This window comes from Anabrus simplex, chromosome 1 (assembly GCF_040414725.1).
Source record: "Anabrus simplex isolate iqAnaSimp1 chromosome 1, ASM4041472v1, whole genome shotgun sequence".
Lineage (NCBI taxonomy): Eukaryota > Metazoa > Arthropoda > Insecta > Orthoptera > Tettigoniidae > Anabrus > Anabrus simplex.
In genome coordinates this window covers 1,471,157,087-1,471,171,478 of record NC_090265.1, presented here as the reverse complement: position 1 = coordinate 1,471,171,478, position 14,392 = coordinate 1,471,157,087, and the positions used below count along the sequence as shown (strand labels likewise).

The 14,392-nt window shown below is 44.5% G+C and overlaps 1 pseudogene; it reads left to right on the top strand.

Annotated features, from left to right (window-relative positions):
- The first annotated feature begins 1,493 nt into the window (after positions 1–1,493).
- Positions 1,494–9,749, top strand: LOC137498482 (craniofacial development protein 2-like; annotated as a pseudogene).
- The last annotated feature ends 4,643 nt before the right edge of the window (positions 9,750–14,392 follow it).

Below are 14,392 nucleotides of genomic sequence, written 5' to 3'. Positions count from 1 at the left end.
CACCTTGTATAGCCGTACTGCTGCCTTCCTTGAGGGCTCGTGGAGGAGCAACTCGTAATTAACATCACATTCAGTGTCTTCCCATGACTTTTGGCCCCTCAGCATAGTCTACGGAAAAGCAATTAAGAAAAAGGAAACGATGATATAAATATAGACGGAAGTCATAATCTGATTAGTATAGCCATCACCTTTAATGAAGCTGCTTCGGTGGATCAGTGGCAGGGAGTCCGACTCATGTTACGAGTTCGCTGCTCGATCCCGGGTAAGGTTATACTTTTTTGAGGAAAAAAATAATCCTGACACTCCATGTCATTGCTGCTGGCATGTTAATGATCAATGGTATTGCACTTAGTACGACAAAGCAAAATTAAATTCGTTTAGCCGTAGAGTCATAGGAATCGTCCAATAGAGTTTCGTTCTTGCTGCTAGATAGCAGCACAATCGTAATGTTGAAAATTGGTAGGCAGGCCACCTAAATAGAATTAATTTTGGATAGTAAGCAGCCCGGAAGCTAAGACAGAACGATTATTATTATTATTATTATTATTATTATTATTATTATTATTATTATTATTATTATTATTATTATTATTATTATTTTATTATTTTATTATTGTATTATTTTATTATTATTGAAATTAGCGAGCAGATTGGCAACATATGTTACGCGCTACGGCTGTGGAGCAAGCTCTGTATTCGGGAGACAAGTGTGTTTGAAACCCATCATTGGCTGTCCTTAAAATGGTTTCCTATGTTCGCTTTCAGACAAATTCTGGGACAGTTCCAATTCATAGGCCACAGCCAATTCCTTTCACCTCCTTCTCCGATTACACTGACCATCATTCATTTCACGTTCGTTAGTTTTTCAACTAATACTAGCGTCATCAGGTCGTAAACGCATACCGTATGATTTCACCTCACCTCATTCCTGACTCCGTATCAGGAAACGGAGCTACGGGCTAGACATACAAATACACTAATTCAAATTATTTGAGCGTATAGCGTTGCCTATTTCCTGATATTTTTTTAAATTACCATGATCAAATGGTTCATGGTGTGGATTACTGTAGTCACGTCCTAGTGCGTGAACCATGGGCAACGGCTGAGTGGCCTAGTAAGTGGTCCTGAGAGTAGGAATACCAATTGCTACGGAATGGGTGTGGGCATCGCGGACATATTCTGAAACATGGCCCTCCTTGTGCTCAGGCGGCTAGGACTATACAATCCACCAGTGGTCCCTGGCCCCTTAGAGAAGAGATCCTCACTTGGACTATGTGTAAGTAGGGTAGCATCCTGCTTCACGAATTTACCGAGCTCAGAAAATTTTAAAGAAGCTTCGGACCTATTGGAGTAACGGAGTCCCACTCCAATTTGAAAGGCGATGGTCTTCGTCGAAACAACTTGCCCAACGAAATGGAATTCGATGGGAATCTATGAATATTAATGAGTCGTATGGGAGAAAGAAAATAGAACTGGCTGAGTCATCAAAGACGATGCATATGCATGTGCTAGGAGTAAATGATATTCAGATAAGGGGAGATAACGAGGAAGGGATAGGAGATTGTAAAGTGCACATGACGGGAGTTAAAAAGGGAAGGGCATAGTATGGAGTAGGGCCGTTTATCAGGACTACTATTGCACGCAACGTACTTTCTGTTAGGTACGCAAATGAGCGAATGACGTGGGTAGATTTAGCAGTCGGAGGAATTAGGGCGAGAATTGTCTCAGTGTATTCACCATGTGAGGGTGCAGATGAGGATGAAGTTGACAAGTTTTATGAAGTATTGAGTGACATCGTAGTCAGGGTAAACAGCAAGGATAGGATAGCGCTAATGGGCGATTTCAATGCGAGAATTGGGAATAGAACTGAAGGATACGAAAGGGTGATAAGTAACTGTGGGGAAAAGATGGAAGGTAATAGGAATGGCAAGCTTTTGCTGGACTTCTGTGCTATTATGGGTTTAGCAGTTATGAATAAATTCTTCAAGAATAAGGCTATTCACCGCTACACATTGGATGGTAGGGGAACCAGATCCATAATTGACTATATCTTAACCGACTTCGAATTCAGGAAATATATTAGGAATGTACGGGATATCCGGGGATTTTTCTATGATACAGACCACTATCTGATCTGTAGTGAACTAAGTACACTGACTGACAGAGCAAATGCAACACCAAGAAGGAGTGGTTCGAAAGGGATGAAAGTTGGGGAAAAACACAGACGCCACGGACGAATTATTGATGTTTTTTTTCAAACCGATATGCAGGTTACACAATGCGCACGTCATCGACTCAGTAGGATGTAGGACCACCGCGAGCGGCGATGCACGCAGAAACACGTCGAGGTACAGAGTCAATAAGAGTGCGGATGGTGTCCTGAGGGATGGTTCTCCATTCTCTGTCAACCATTTGCCACAGTTGGTCGTCCGTACGAGGCTGGGGCAGAGTTTGCAAACGGCGTCCAATGAGATCCCACACGTGTTCGATTGGTGAGAGATCCGGAGAGTACGCTGGCCACGGAAGCAGCTGTACACCTCGTAGAGCCTGTTGGGAGATGCGAGCAGTGTGTGGGCGGGCATTATCCTGCTGAAACAGAGCATTGGGCAGCCCCTGAAGGTACGGGAATGCCACCGGCCGCAGCACATGCTGCACGTAGCGGTAGGGAATTTAACGTGCCTTGAATACGCACTAGAGGTGACGTGGAATCATACGCAATAGCGCCCCAAACCATGATGCCGCGTTGTCTAGCGGTAGGGCGCTCCACAATTACTGCCGGATTTGACCTTTCTCCACGCCGACGCCACACTCGTCTGCGGTGACTATCACTGACAGAACAGAAGCGTGACTCATCGGAGAACACGACGTTCCGCCATTCCCTCATCCAAGTCGCTCTAGCCCGGCACCATGCCAGGCGTGCACGTCTATGCTGTGGAGTCAATGGTAGTCTTCTGAGCGGACGCCGGGAGTGCAGGCCTCCTTCAACCAATCGACGGGAAATTGTTCTGGTCGATATTGGAACAGCCAGGGTGTTTTGCACATGCTGAAGAATGGCGGTTGACGTGGCGTGCGGGGCTGCCACCGCTTGGCGGCGGATGCGCCGATCCTCGCGTGCTGACGTCACTGGGGCTGGGCCTGGACCCCTCGCACGTGCCACATGTCCCTGCGCCAACCATCTTCGCCACAGGCGCTGCATCGTGGACACATCCCTATGGGTATCGGCTGCGATTTGACGAAGCGACCAACCTGCCCTTCTCAGCCCGATCACCATACCCCTCGTAAAGTCGTCTGTCTGCTGGAAATGCCTCCGTTGACGGCGGCCTGGCATTCTTAGCTATACACGTGTCCTGTGGCACACGACAACACGTTCTACAACGACTGTCGGCTGAGAAATCACGGTACGAAGTGGGCCATTCGCCAACGCCGGGTCCCATTTATCGTTCGCTACGTGCGCAGCACAGCGGCGCATTTCACATCATGAGCATACCTCAGTGACGTCAGTCTACCCTGCAAATGGCATAAAGTTCTGACCACTCCTTCTTGGTGTTGCATTTGCTCTGTCAGTCAGTGTATATCCAGGCCTAGGATAGAGAAACTAAAATCTGTCTATAAACGGAAAAGTGTAGAAAATGTCCAGGATGAGGAAATTATACCGACGTACATGGATATGATTAGTGATAAGTTCCGAACAGTGGACAGTCAGCAGGATTGGGATAAAAAAATAGAATGGGTCGTATACCTGGATGCTGTAGTAGAAACAGCAAGGTAATGCCTAGGAACAACTGTGTGTAAAGAAGGGAAAAATCGAACGTCTTGGTGGAATCATGAACAGAGAGTAGCTTGTAAACGTAAAAAGGAACGCTCTTCAGAATTAGCTCCAATCAAGCGCCGATGCAGACAGGGAATTTCACATAGATGAAAGGAAGAGAGCGTAACAAATAGTTGTTGAATCCGAAAAGAAGTCGTGGGAAGATTTTGGTAATAACCTGGAATGGCTAGGTCAAGCAGCAGGGAAACTTTTCTGGACAGTAATAAAGAATCATAAGAAGGGAGGGAAAATGGAATTGAACAGTGTTTATTCTACTTGCTAATTCAAGTGGACTCATAATAAATCCCAGCTAATCATTGGATGGGTGCAGGGAATATTATGAATATATTCTCAACGTAAAAAGAATTCTTACTGGTGGTGTCGCGAATAACCGAGCTCATGGGGAGGATGAAGATGATTATGGTGAAGTCACGCCTGGGGAAGTGGAAAAGATGGTAAATAAACGGAATTTTTATAAAGCAGCAGGAGTGGATGATATTAGACCTGAAATGATGAAGTGTAGTGCAAGGCAGGGATGAAATGGTTTCATAGAGTAATAAAATTAGCATGGACTGTTACTAAAGTACCTTCAGATTGGACAAAATCAGTGATTGCAGCTACACATTAGCAAGGGAACAGGAAGGTTTGCAACAAATATCGAGATATCTCATTGACTAGTATGCCAAGCAAAATATTCACTGGCATCTTGGAAGGGAGTGTAAGATAAGTGGTTGAGAGGAAGTTGAAAGAAAACCAGTGTGGTTCCAGAACACAGAGGGGCTTTCAAGATCAGATTTTCAGCTTGCGCCAGGTAATCGAAAAGTGCAACAAGTGGAATAGACAGTTATGTTTATGTTCGTAGATTTCGAGAATGCATATGACAGGATACCGCGGTAAAATATGTTCGCCATAATAATGGACTAATGAATTAAGTGTAGATTGTTAAAATCTATCAAGAGCATTCATGTTGGCAATTTTACTGCTGTGAGAATTGATTGTAAAACGATTTCTTAGTTCACGGTACTCACAAGTGTTGGACAAATCTATAATATTTCACCTTTGTTGTTCGTAGTTTTCACGGATGTCTGCTGAAAGGTATAAAGTGGCAGCGAGGGAATCAGTTAGATGGAAATGTAGTAAGCAGTCTGGCTTATGCTGACAACTTGGTCTAAATGGAAGATTGTGATGAGAAAGCCTGCTGTCTAATACTCGTACCTTGGAAGTTGAAAATAGGTTCAATGGTATGAAAATCAGCTTCTCGAAGACTAAATTGATGTCAGTAGGTATGAAATCCAAGAGAACTCAATGTCAGATTGTGATACAAATCTGGAGTATTTAGGATTTGTGTTCTCCCAGGTTTGTAATATAGTAAGTGAAATTGAATCAAGGTGCAGTAAAGCTAATGCAGTGAGCTGGTAGTTGCGAACAACAGTATTCTGTAGGAAGATAGTCAGCTCCCGTATGAAACTTCTGTATCATTACATCGGTCTGTTTGTAGACCAAATTTGCTTTACGGGAGCGAAAGCTGGGTGGACTCATGATATCTTATTTGTATGTTAGAAGCAACATACATGGAAATAGCGAAAATGATTGCTGATACATAATGTGGGAACAATGGTAGGAGGATACTCGGAATGAGGAGATGATGGTTAGGAATGAACTCGATGGGTAACCTGCACGCATAAATCGTCGTCGGTGGCGGGATCATGTGAGGCGAATGGACGAGGATAGGTTTCCTTGGAAAATATTGGACTCTGTTATGGAGGGTAAGAGAAGTAGAGGGAGACCAAGACGACGATGATTAGGCTCAGATTGTAACGATTTACAGATAATATATATGGAAATAAATGAGGCCACTGCACTGGTTGCAAATAAAGGATTGTGATGACGTTTAGTAAATTCACGGGGGCTTACAGACTGAACGCTGAAAGGCATCACGTTCTATAATGATGATATAGTATGCATCTATGTACCATGATCAAACTTTGTATACTCACAAGGGTTCGGGTGTTAATTTTAATTTTTCGTTTCGTTATCTGATGTTAAATCTACTACCTACTTTTTAAAATGTGAGCATTTTTATTGTGGTTTTGGTAGATTATCCTATCCTCCGTAACATCGTTTATAACTTCGGCGTATTTGTCTCTTTGCTATAGTGTGCAGTATGTAATAATATACAGTGTGATTCAGCAGCCCCATCCCTTATCGTTTGCTGCAGCCCATCTAACGTGCGTGTGGTTATAGGGGTGCTATTCCCCTGCAGCCGTACTGTATGGTACTATTGTTCAGTGAGCACATTTTGCATATGATTCTGAACCCTAGCAACATATTTTATCATCCGCTCGCAAAACATGGCACCTTAAAATCATGTAGCGATCTCATTTTCCCACGTAAATATGTTCATGTGTCGTGCCTCGTGACCGGGTGTAACGAAGAGGGGAATCTATATATGAAACTAGGTAACAGTGCAGTAATTAATGCCTTAAACACTCAAGCGTGTGGTGGCGTATGTACTCTGCATTCGTCGTACTACCAGACTGTTTCTAGCAGTGTAGTGTACGGGATATGGTTAGGCGTTCGCCTAGTAATCGACGGAATGTACCAGCGGCGGTTCGAGTTCTGCATCGTTCAAATAATTTTGCACCGGTATGATGTTTGAATACGTAAACACGGGCCCACGTTCGCTACATTCAAACGGTAGAATGACGCCGTTATTCATAGTATACCCTGCACATGCTCCGCTGGTTAGGGCCTCAGTATACTGCGATCTCTGCTGTCATTCGGCATGTTTTCCACACAGGAATACGTTGACATGCTGCTCATTTATGGGGAAGCAAGACAAAACGCGTGCAAAGCACTACGTCTGTACCAGGAACGGTATCCCGACAGGCGACACCCGGCTGCTACGATATTCCGCCGTGTTGAAAGACGCCTAAGGAAAACAGGCGTGATTTCCAACAGCCACCAGTCCGCGATAGACCCGTTACATCTGGTGAAACAGAAGAGGCCTTTCTGGAGGCTGCTCGTAATAATCCACACGCCAGTACAATGGCGATTGCATGACATGTGAACAACAGCCAGCCGTCGGTATGGCGAATACTGCATGAATATAAATTACACCTATACCATCTCGAGCTACCAAGAGCTCCATGCGTGGTCTTTCGAAGCTAGAATGGAGTTCTATCGCTGGCTAATAGGCAGGCTGGACAATGATGGAGCATTCGTATCGCATATCTCGTTCCAGGACGAATCGTGCTTTCACAGTAATGAGAACTTCAATCCCCACAACATGCAATATTGGATAGGGATGGGCTGCGAACGGAGTCGCGAAGAGTCGAGACTGCTACCTCTGGAACCGACACTCTCGACTCCAGTGTCGACTCCACTGATGCAGTAACGCCATCTATCAACTGTTGTCGGAACTGCTTCGAATTATAGTTCCACGTTCCTCCCTTGGTAACTCGCGATACGATGAATACAAGATGATTATTAGCCAGCAAACATTAAATATTGTTTCGGGATTTTATCAAAGTTAGTGTTAATGTTGTAGATCTATTTTGGCGACGATGATGATAATGATGACGATAATTGTAGTGGTAATAATAATCTGACAGTATAGGTTTACATACTCGCCAATGTTGACTTGAACACGTTCAGCTCCGCGGTGAAGAGGACAACGCGCACGGTTGTCACCCGGCGGTCCCGGGTTCAATTCTCGGCCGGATTAGACTTTTTAATTGTAAATGATTAATACCCTGGCCTGGGGCATAAAACAGAAAAAAAAAGAAGCGAGTGCTTAGAGTATGATTATACAACAAATATTTTACCAAACATTTTGCGTCATAATAGCCGCCTCCGCAGTCTAGGTAGGACCCGGGATCGATTCCGGCCACGTCAGGGATTTTTACCTGTATCTCAGGTTTCGTGATAACGTTGAGGTAGAGACCGGGTATAGAAAGCCAGGAATAACGGTCGAGAGGATTCGTCGTGCTGAACATACGTCACCTCGTAATCTACTGGCCTTCGAGCTGGGCAGAGGTCACTTGGTAGGCCAAGGTCTAACAGGGCTGTAGCGAAAAGGGGCATTTGTGTATACTACTACTACTAGTACTACTACTACTACTACTACTACTACTACTAATAATAATAATAATAATAATAATGCAACAAGACTTACCGTGGTCCTTGACTCTTAATGAAAACCTACAACCTGTTTTCCAGTCAGTGACCGGGTCAGGAATGGAATGAATGAAGCCCCCATCCTGCGGCGAGGATAGGAATTGTACCGGTTGCCGAGGCCTGTCGCACTCCTCTGGGGCAATGATGAATGACTGACAGGTAAAATGAAATGATTTTGGAGAGTGTTGCTAGAATGGAAGATGACAGGGAAACCCGGAGTACCCGGAGAAAAACTAATCTCACGTGGAGTGACCGGGAATTGAACCACGGAATCTAGTGGTGAGAGGCCAACGCGCTGCCGCCTAAGCCACGGCGGTTTTTAATGGTGTAATCTATGTTCGAAGTATGTTAGAGGATTTACCCATATTAGATTTGTTTTCATCGTTCATGTGCAGTTCATAATGATTTACCATCGATATCTGTTTATCAGTTTCCTGATCACGACAAATAAAGACGTGATATTAAATGCCCGTGGTCTGCTATGCCGATACTTTCTGACATGACACGTTTGATTTTATTTCAGCTACACCATTACGCTCGTCGTCTTCGTTAACGATATCGTACTTCACTCTACAATACTCTTAAAAAACTCAATGGGCAAATGAGCAGCAACATGTATGATATCATCATCATCATCATCATCTGTTTACCCTCCAGGTTCGGCTTTTCCCTCGGACTCAGCGAGGGATCCCACCTCTACCGCCTCAAGGGCAGTGTCCTGGAGCTTCAGACTCTTGGTCGGGGGATACAACTGGGGAGTATGACCAGTACCTCGCCCAGGCGGCCTCACCTGCTATGGTGAACAGGGGCCTTGTAGGGAGATGGGAAGATTGGAAGGGATTGGCAAGGATGAGGGAAGGAAGCGGCCGTGGCCTTAAGTTAGGTACCATCCCGGCATTCGCCTGGAGGTGAAGTGGGAAACCACGGAAAACCACTTCGAGGATGGCTGAGATGGGAATCGGACCCACCTCTACTCAGTTGACCTCCCGAGGCTGAGTGGACCCCGTTCCAGCCCTCGTACCACTTTTCAAATTTCGTGGCAGAGCCGGGAATCGAACCCGGACCTCCGGGGGTGGCAGCTAATCACGCTAACCACTACACCACAGAGGCGGACAACATGTATGATATTTCATGTTATTTTCCGCACCTGGACACGCTAGCGGCCCCGCAATGAGAGTCAAGTTCGCTTGGAGTCGCGAGGCTTCATACGAAGCGACCGTGCGGCCCCGCAATGTGCATCACGTTAACTTGGAGTCGAGAGGCTTCATGCGAACCGAGACCGGTGTTCGGAGTCGATGGAGTCGACGCTCTCGATTCCAGGCTTCAGTCGCGCCCATCCCTAATATTGGAGTCCGGACAATCCTCACTGGTGCGACAGGCGAACCATAAAGTACGATGGTGAGTGAATGTTTGGCGTGGAATCTTGGGGATATGCCTGATTGGACCTTATTTCTTTGAAGGCCGTTGGACGGGACCACGCTACATACATTTTCTGCTTCAGGCACTCCCACTGCTGCTGGAGGATGTGCCTTTTCACGATCGCTTTAGGATGTGGTTGCAACAGGATGGAGCTCCACCACATTCGACTTTGCCCGTTCGTAACCATCTGAACGAGGAACTGCCAGGAAAATGGATATTACGAGGAGGCCCTGTATTTTGGCTCGCCAGATCACTGGATCTAACGCCGTTAGATTTCTTCTTGTGGGGATATTTAAAGAACGTCGTTTACACTGAAGCGCTGGAAATGCCCGACCAGCTCTAGAAACTCATAAGGGGCACCTGCAGGGAAATTACTGTACTCCTGGAATGCTTAAGCGCGCAAGACGATCAAATGCTCGAATGTGCAAAAAGCAAAACGGTCATCACATCAAGCACTTGCTCCGATAAAACATTTTTAGGGCAGTTGTTTTCCTATTATTTTCGGTCTGTAGGTGTCCGGTCTGCTACCTAACCGCTCCTTCTTAGGGCCACAAACACATTCATTCACACACAATTTGCATGAAATCGGGTATTGCGTGCGTTACGTATTAAAGAAATACTTCAAAATTTGTGTTCTTCGCCTCGGACTCGAACCTCCAACCTGCAATAACATCCCGCTCCGCCACATCCTTACCAACTACATTACGGCTCCGTTGGGCACACCGGGCAACTTTAAGCAAGTATTAGGTTTTCTGCTGTCACAATATAAATTTTACCGGGCGAGTTGGCCGTGCGCGTAGAGGCGCTCGGCTGTGAGCTTGCATCCGGGAGATAGTAGGTTCGAATCCCACTATCGGCAGCCCTGAAGATGGTATTCCGTGGTTTCCCATTTTCACACCAGGCAAATGCTGGGGCTGTACCTTAATTAAGGCCACGGCCGCTTCCTTCCAACTCCTAGGCCTTTCCTATCCCATCGTCGCCATAAGACCTATCTGTGTCGGTGCGACGTAAAGCCCCTAGCAAAAATATATATATATAAATTTAGTGCTTCGCCGGCGTGTCAGGTTCATATGATCTGGAAGGCACACGCATGTCGTCCTGCGTTTTATACGAGTATAAGAGTACGGCGTCTTATCATGGCGACCTGGTAAATACCAACTATCCGGTTTTGTTGCCTGAACAAACCGGCAGGGCAGATGTTTTCAGAACAGAATTTATATTATGGGTTGCATAAAACTACATTGGAAGGGGCGGCAGAATCACGCTGTATACTGTGTTGATTATAATAGTCTGACTCCTTGGCTGAATTGTCAGCTTAGCGACGTTTGTTTCAGAGTGACCTTGGTGCACTTCCCGGCTAAATCGAGGATTTTAGCCAAATTTCGTTAATTACGCCTTGTATAGGACTGGAGTTTTGTGTATGTCCTCTAACACATATTTACATTTATATTCAACGCATCACATTATCAACCAGCACAGAAACACCTCAACAGGGCGTTGTAATCTGGGAGGGCATCCGGCTGTAAAACAGGGCCACGACCTTATGTGTTAGGCCTACACAGTTCTCAACGGCAACCCCACCATGTTTTAGCAAAAGGTGGAAGATGGTGAAGATTAAGAATAGCATTAGCATGCAAATAAAGTCAAAGTTCAGAAGAAAGATTTATGTTTGGCCGAAGAAATAATTGTTAATATTTAGATTTTCTGTCCATTGCACCTCGAGTGCTCATTTCAGCCGAAAGTGAAAAATAGTTATTGTAATCATAATGTCTAACACTACATTTCATAACGTACAATGAAGCTACTGACATCGTGTTTCATGAACACAACTTCTTGTGGACTATCGCCTGAATGTATTCATTCTATTGATTGATTGTATCTATTGATTCATTCTATTCATTTGCATTTATGCTGTCTTTCGCTAATAACTACTAGTCAACTCCTGTTCAAAGCTCTACGTAGTTCGTATTATATAACAGGTATAAATACACAAGTTATAATTTTAATATACCTGCGCCAACATATTAACAGGGGAATTTGTTGTGGCAGCTTCGCATTGTAATCGACTCTTCCAGCAGTGATGATGATGACGATGAGGATGAGGAGGAGGAGGAGGAGGAATTAATAACTTTTGCATATACAATAGCTCCACAATATGAGTAAATTCTAGTTCTGGATCTCGGCATAGTAAGTACTCATTAGTTATTCTTAATCTCAGGGGTGGTGGGTCTATTGTAGTCACTGCATCGAATGCTCGACAGCGTACGAAGAAAACCATAACTAAACAAATTACAAAATAGGGCTTTAATAATTGTATTTTTTGAGAAACGTATTGAAGTTGGAAAATATTTTAATAAAACTACTGTAAAACAATTTACAATGAAGTTAATAGAACTTTAAGTTAAATGGAAGCATGAAAACAACAACAAAGTTGACGAAACATTATAAAAGTGAACGCTGAATACACTGATCCACTCTCACTTTTGCTTTCGAGGATTTTTTCTCAGACAATCTCGTATTTAAAGAACAATAGACGAAATATGAACTGAGAGGACGAATTTCGAGTTAAACCTTAGGTCAAATGAATTACTCGGGAAAGCTTAGTCTCTCGTGAACAATTTCTTTATGTAAGGTTGTCCACCGAATGCAGAGTGAGTCTCGGCCCAGAAGTGGCCGCGATTGGTCCGTGGTCTGACAGCTCTGCACTCCGAGCGGCCAACCGAGCAGACGAGGGGTGGCAACTGTTCTACCGTAGCTCTACGCCTCTCTATTCGGCATACGGAGAAGGTATGGTCTCCGCCGTTGGCTGTTCTGAAAATGGTGTTCTGTGGTTTTCCATTCTCCTGCATTAAGGCGAATGCCTACACAGTTCCTAGTATAGGTAACGGCCGCCAAACCTCTCACCTTCTCCGCACATCTCCTCCTACGATACAAAACCATGGCCTGAGCGATTGCATCACCGTCTAGCAGGCCCGCATCCCCCTTCAGGGAAGGAACGAAAAGAATTGTTTTAACAGTAGTAGTAGTAGTAGTAGTAGTAGTAGTAGTAGTAGTAGTAGAACAAATATCTCACTCTATACCATACAAGTCTAACGGACGCTTAATCTTTGAAGCAATGGCCCTGAATCCAACTCGAAAAATTGTTAAAATTAATAAGCTATTATTTGATGAATTAAAATTTGTCCCTCAATCAAGTATAGCGCTCAAACTTCAGCATGAACTACTGAGATATGCAAACTGTGAATTGATTGCTTAAATAAAAATTAACTTCATGATGAATGTTTATTAAACTGCTTAAACAAGCCCGTGAAACAGACCATATTCTAAATGAACAGTGGCTGCCCAAGGAAAGACATTTGAAGAGGTGGAGGAAAAGTTGACTTCTGCACTAGATACTCTTGGCTCTTACTATGAAGGCAATCATCTAAAGCCAAATCCCAACAAGACTCAGGTGTGCGCATTTCACTTAAGGAATAGAGAAGCTCGGCGGGAACTGGACATTATATGGCAAGGCAAACGACTAGAACATTGTCCAACACCTGTGTATCTAGGTGTTACTCTTGACCGAACACTGTCCTTCAAGAAACATTGCCACAACACCAGGCTGAATGTTAGTTCACGGAACAGTATTTTGAGAAAGCTCACAGCCACCACCTGGGGAGCAAGCCCTCACGTCCTGAGAACCTCTGCTCTTGCTTTGTGTGTGTCCGCTGCAGAGTACGCTTCACCTGTGTGGAGTGCATCCACTCACACCAAGGAGGTTGACATTGCAATCAACGAGACCGTACGTATCTTGTCGGGATGTCTGAAGCCAACCCCAGTTGACAAACTCTACCCGATTGTTGGAATAGCTCCCCCCCGCTATCAGAAGGGCTGTTGCTGCTGATGCAGAGAGGACAAAGCAGGCTAATGATTCTCGCCACCCACTGCATGATCACCAGGCTGTAGTCTGTCGACTGAAGTCGAGAAAGAGCTTCATCACCAGGACTCAACCACTGGTAGGAACACCTGAGTATAACCGCATCACCAGGTGGAAGAGCATGCTGCCGCCTGATACTCCTGCAAAAGAAGAGCTAGCTCCAGGAAATGACCTGCCCTACCCTATTTGGAGATCACTTAATCGTCTTAGGGTGGGCGTACCTCTTTGCAAGACCAACATGCAAAAATGGGCCATACTTCCAGCTGATGGAGACGCATCCTGCGAGTGTGGTGTAACACAAGATCCGAACCACCTGCTCATTTGTCCCCTACTAGAACATCCCTGCACTACACAGGACCTAATCGAGGCGAACAACAAGGCCATCGGAGTTGCTACATTTTGGAAATGCTGACCGGACACGGAATGATGATGACCACAAGGTTTAACTGAATAACTATAGTACATTAATTTTCGTATTAACTCCGACAGTAAACCAATTGCATGAAATCCACTTTATTAAGCGCAAGAAAATAATATTATAACAAGTTAATAGCAAGTCTTTGTTAAAAATAAACGGAATCGTTACCACATCAGGTATGAGTAGAAGGACTGTACAATTATTAACTTGTTCTCCATGCCGTAAAAGGAAATAAAACGCGCACGCCCCAATGAATATCCTTCACTGATGAACTCCTATTACATTGCATCAGCATACGATATCGACTTCAACTCTAATTAAAAAACAAGGCTTAATTAAAAATGCCAGAACTTAACCTAACTCAATTCAGCAATAAACCTGTGCTACACTATATTCCACACAGCTATTTAAGAACTTTTACATAAAAATACATTAGAAATAAGTAATTACGTATGCGACATAGATTGGTTATCAGAGCCGGTCACTATCAGTTGAGGCGTCACGTAGGAGACCTATCTATATCTAACCAGGCTAGGCGACACAAGTCTGGAAAGCATGTGAAGTTGACCCGTTTAAGATCACCTAACATGACCAAAATATTATAACCTCACTGTCATCACTCACTGGAATCAACCTGGACACATCTCTT